This window comes from Anopheles bellator, chromosome 1 (assembly GCF_943735745.2).
Source record: "Anopheles bellator chromosome 1, idAnoBellAS_SP24_06.2, whole genome shotgun sequence".
Taxonomy (NCBI): Eukaryota; Metazoa; Arthropoda; class Insecta; order Diptera; family Culicidae; genus Anopheles; species Anopheles bellator.
The window spans coordinates 29,080,325-29,086,478 of NC_071285.1; positions in this window are offsets into that span (position 1 = coordinate 29,080,325).

Genomic DNA, 6,154 nt, shown 5'->3' on the forward strand with positions numbered 1-6,154 from the left:
CTACGGTCACCGGTTGGGTGTTTGGTCAGGTTTTAAGGCAAGTTCTTGAGTTTATGCGCTTCCGTTGACTCGTGAGTAATTTGATCACAATTCACAAATCACAACTTGATAGCAGTAACAATTTAATCAAAGCAGAGCAATTGTGGTTAATTAACAAACAATCATTTTCAAGTCATTTGAGTCGAAAACATCGAAGTGAAGTGACACAAGTGAAGTCGGACCTTTAAACGAAACCTTATCACGTTCGGACTCTGTTACACCGTACACAGTGAGAATGAGGAAGCGTTCGACGGAGTGAGCGCGTGCGTTGCAGCCATCACAGAAAAACTGCTCGGTGAATGGCGACGAGAGCAACAGCAGCCAGTGGCGCAGACGTTGGCGGCGCCCACCGCATCAGCCGACCGGGAGTAAGATCAAACAGCACAGGAGTCCTCCTTTTTGTTAAATTATAGACGAGGACAAGCCCTAGTCCCCACTTTCGAACCTTACACATTTACGAGCTGTATCGAAAGTGTCCACTCAACACTTGTTAGTTTTTAGAACAATATTAACGAATTTTGCGGGTTTTTGTTGACTTGTTTGATTTTATTACTTTTTAAGTCGCAATCGATCAACGAGCTTAAAAGCAAAATGACAGTTTTAAAATTAAATTCTTTGACAATTTTTGTAGTGATTTTTTAGTTATCATCCTTTTATCGTATTTTTTGTGTCCGAAATCTCGTTTGGGAAGGAACTACGATATTTTTTGGCATGATTTGAAATGACAGGATAATGATTTTTAAACCGCATGAGATGCTTAACCAGCTTACGCGAAAAGAAAGTTTTCATGGAGAGATATAAAAAATACAACAAACATCTATACACATACAAAAAATACACTTCACCTAATGATAATAACACCAGATAAAAAGAGGAAATACACACACAAATAGATACCATTCTTGGTTCGAATTAAAACTCATTCTCGAATAAGCGTATTTCAGGGTCAATATGGACAACTCTCCCGCAGACAGGGTTTTGTTCATAAATTGTAATACATAAACGTATACACAATTGAATCAATAAACTCGGTGTGCCACCGACAGCAGGAAGACAGCAATAGCATATGTTTCCATACACCTGTGTCAAAATTAAAAAGAAGAGCTTTATCCTCCTATCCGCCCGCCATCCAATGAGCCCAAAGAGAGCAATCGAAGTGCGGTTTGGTGTGTATTTTTTGCCCTTTAAAATATCGATCACCGACGCGCCGGTAATGATAATGGCACGTGGAAATGCACAGCAAATCACCCACTCTCACCCAGGCCAGGTGGTGCTAATGGATATAGCGCAAGAAGCTTGGCGCAAGAAACGAACGGGCAAGGGCGCAAAAGTCGGCACAGGTACAGATTGGAAGACAAGTGGGCAAAAGGCCAACGTGAAAAAAAGGAAAATGGAAAGCCAGTCCTGACAGATAACAGGAATTTATGGTCTGCAATTTACGCGTCCGGCGCCGCACGATTGGTGTGGTGTTTGTGCTGACGTCTTTGCAGCCTCAAGCAGCTACGATCCATTTCATTTCGCTTCCAAGCTTCCAGACATCCTTACAGCCCCCGCAGGAGGGTCCATTGTTTGCCGGGTGTATCCGTGATCACACGGAAAATGTTCGAAAATTTGTTGGTTGCAGAGAGCGAAAAACTCGCACAGCACGCAACTCTAACAGCACCACGGGATTGGTGCGGGGCCAGTTTGGGAATCATTTTGTTAGCACTTCGCACACCACTTCATCTAACGTGCTAAGCTCCGGAAGTGACTGAAAGCAATGTAGCAGCGCGTAGCATGAACGTAGCACAAGGCGGCACATTACATGCTTCGGTTGGATTGAGCCGTTCCGAGGCAAATGGAGTATCACACCGGATTGTGTCCGCAGCACAGCAGGACTGCTCCTGCTGCCGTGTTGCAGCTTCACCGAGCGAAAGAGTGGCTTCAATCGGTGTAATCTCTTTCGGTTTATTTTCTTCGCATTTTCATTCAACTTCCAAGTGTAACGGTTGCCAGAAAAAGCGGTGCCGGTCAACAGCTAGGTCTAACACGCCATCATCAGAAGTCACGTCGGGGACGACGGGAATCCTTTGAGGGATCTTCGCCCTACTTCCACTGCGGACTGACTGTGCGCACGGTGTGAAGTTTAATTAAAATTGAATTATTTATTTCAATCTCGATCGGCGGAGACGGAGACGGCGTAGCGCCAGATGCAAAACGCACGTGCGCGGATTGCGCGCGTCCGGCGTTTTTATGTTTTGCCGACGGATCCCCAGAGTGTGACAGGCACAGGCCGGATTGATAATGGCAGTAAATGGATTATCTTGTAATACCGGCAGCTTCCAGCTTGTCAATTAATGTTTGCCGAAGCACCGGCGCGACGGACAGTGTTGCTGGGTAATCGCTAAATTGAGAGTGTTACGTATGTGGGCTCGGATGCTAGCGCCGGAAGATGGAAAGTAATGGAGCAATATCGAGCGGTGTGTTTGTGATGACGACGATTTTTATAATCCTATCAATGGGGGGAAAAAAATGGAAAAATACTTCCACAAATCGTATGTCGACACAAGACCAGAAAAATAATGCTTGTATTTGAATCCAAGGTTTATTTGGTCCTTTTGCTTTGCAGGAATTAAATGATTCCGGAAACCAATTACCCAATTCTGGAATGCGATAAAATTTATGCGTCCACAACGTTTTTACTGTAGCTATTAATTGGCCTTCCTCGCATTCGACTACAGTCGGGAACCAATTTAAATTAGATTAATGAAGATTCATTTCATTTTGCACGAACATAACAAATAGGCCCGCCACCAAGTGCTCTTCCGGAGCCGCTAGCGATTGAACAATACAAATAGGCACCATTTGCTAGACGGCGTCTCTCTATTAACTGTACTGCCATCCGGAGATTAAATTCAAATATTTCATGTTCTGACGATGCCATTCCGGCGACAGTGGGCCCGAAGAAAGAAATGAAGATATGTATACCAACTAACGCGGCAAGGGCAAAAAAGGGAAATAAGGAACGGTTCAGATCGGCTCTCGAGTCCTGCGATAAGAGACCTCTGGCCCAGCGGCAGCTGGCGGCTTGTATTACAAACTGCCAGCCAGCCGAGCCAAGGAACGTTTTTACTGAATAAAACATAATCTTTATTTTTACACCTTTTTCTCTACACCGACCGGAGACGCGCACACCGGGACTCCGGCCAAAGGCGACGCGTCCTTTGGGGTCCTTTGCGTTGTTAATATTGCAGCAGGTAATGCTAGTGCCCCATCATCGTTCCGCACAAGCCTCCCTGGGGCGAGCCTGACGGAGCCTGCCTACAAATTGAAACCGTATACTTTTCGCTGCGTCGCACACCTCCCGGCAGGACATTCTTAGCGGTGTAAGCCGTTAATTTAACGTAACACGACGACACTTAAAAAGAGCCGGAGCCGGGGATTTTAAGCGACCATCTTATTATGGGGAGCTAAGTTTTGCACAGAAATTAATGTCTAGCCCTCACACTTCTGGCTAGCCTACCGATTCGAGAGCAAACCCGTGGTGCCATGGTCCCCCGAAACAGCGACAGCTACGTTCGACAGTTTCCAGGGTACGCTCGCTCAACATATTTGATCATCTCAAGCGCCATTGCCCTTGCCCTTGGCCAGATTTGCCACGATCCATAAAGAGGCTGGCTCATTAATCATCTTTCAACCGTCACCCTCCCGGTAGCTTTACGGCCACGTTTATGACGCACCTCGCAGCATGGTTTTTAACATAAAAAATGGGCGATGGTCGGGTCGTTGTGGGTGGATAGTCTGTTCGGAGATAAAATGTAAACACAGCTTCATCATGCCTTCACGAACACTTGACAAAACCGAGCAGCATCTTCGGTCGGGCTAATGGCACCGAGGGATCAAATCGTGCGACAATGTAACGTTATGGGCGGACGATGAAATATAGATATGTTTTAAATTAATATTTCATATTCATGTTCATGGGCCATTTGGTTGGTATGCTTTCCGTTAGCGTTCACCAAAACCGAAATGGGTATGATCGAGCCTCAAACTCTGGATCTAATTCTAAACTTTGCTTTGCGGTATTATGCCGTTAGCTACGATGTTTTACTAATCTACTTTCATACAACAAATTTAAATATGGATGAGCGAAAATAATCAAACAGTGGAACAGAATAAATCGTCGTCAAAGCTTAGTCTAGCGCGAAGTAAACTCAAAATAAGATTTCTTTTTACAGAAACGTGTCTTTATTTTTGAGTTGCGAATTTTATTCATTTAATAACAAAACGAAAGTAAAGACGTCGAAAATCCCTGGTGCAGCATGCTTTACAATGCCAGCGCTTTTGCGGCTCGATCTGCAATTTTGAATCATGTTATCTAACGAATTAACTCATGAAAACATACAGCCTTCCCCAACTCAAATGGGTCAAATTGCAAATAAAGTCACCAAACGGGACAGCCCGCACTCGGTTCGTTACGGTCAGGATCGGTCGGGGAGGCGTACTTTTGTTGGCAGGTTCTGATGAAATCTTGTAACCTGTCTGTGTCCCAAGCCAAGCCCCGACCGTTTGATATCAGAATGCACGGCAATAAGCCAAGCGCAGAGGCATCGTGTGCCGGCACCGAACAGTTACAGTCCCAGAAGACGAAGAAAATTCGATTTCCTATCGACATCTGCTCCGTTCTCCGCTCCGGTAGTTTAATTCCCTGCGAGCGTTTGCTTGGGGACAGAACATCAACGGCGCCCGCCCGTGGATCCGGGATGCAACAGAACCCGATTTTATGCTCACAACGGCCACACATTCGGTCGGTGTGCTTCCTTTCTCGAAACAAATATTTTCTTCGTCAGCCGAAAATCCGATAAAACTTTATCCACGAAACCGAAGGTGATAGGCTCTTGGCTCAGCGTAGTGGTCTTGTCGGTAGCTTCGCGTAACAAACAAAATGGCGCTCGCAGGCCAAAGGCCGACTGTCTCACGGAGACATTTCCCACCGGAGACTGCTGTCCAAACGCTGCGCGCCTATCCACGTGTCGTGGAAAGCCGCGAGGAACGTCCGTTTGTTCGTCGGTGGAAATTTAATGTTTCTTCCTCCTCCTGGGCGTGAGCAAGCGAGGGGTCGAACACGTTTTCCACCGTTGGGAGTAAATGCAAGACACGAGACCGCCGCCAGTGGCTGCCACGAGAAAAGTCTGCGGCCACGTCACGCGCAGTGTCAGTGAGCGGACGACCTCCGAACAAGCGCGAGCCAAACCGGCCGAAAGGACACACGAACGGGAAGAACGAGGCGGCCGGTATTGAAGTGGTGTGGCTGGAAAATAAAAATCAACAACCAGCGGCACAAAGTGGCGGTTTGTGGGACGTTTTTCATTCTCCTTTAAATGGCCGCGACATGGGCCCAGAGTCGGTTCTGCTATCTCACAGTTTCCACAGTCGGCCGCGTTGCCATACGAGCATTCCTAAGAGAAGATAGGTGTTAGCTAATAGAAGGCAACAAAAAAACGGATATTTGTGCTGCTCGAATTGAAGAACGGCAACTGGCACGCGATGTGCCCTCTCCCGCGGGGGACTTCCGTTTTTAGTGCCGGCACAGCAACTCCGGTCATCGGTCATGACGCATCACACACGGTTATGGGGCATACATGTGGAGCCAAAGGAGCCTTTACTTTCCGGTTGACGCGCGATCGGGATACCCACGAAGCGGCTCATGGAGCGATGATGCGTATTTCGGAAAAGGGTACAGGATCGGATGAAGTGAACGCTCCGATTGGTGGATTGATCGATGGCAAGATGGCGAATTTTGCGACACTAAGCACCTTCCTCAGAAGTATTCAAAAATGTGCTCTTCTAAGGAAGCTAGTAAAAGTCAAGCAGTTGTCAAGTGAAGCACTTGAACTAACATTTCTGTATTCAGAAAAAAAGAATTTAGGAATAAACACAAGTAAACATTTTTAGATTGAACACTGCAAATTTATGCCACATCCCTTTTGTTGCTGGTTTTCAAGTACTCAATGTGAAAAAACTCAAAAAAGTGAGCGAGAAACGACTTTCCCTTTTTTTTGGGCACGACTTCTGTGCCAGGATTCCTGAACTAGACTGTGACAATGTCGACATTTCACTTCTCTTTGCCATGTAG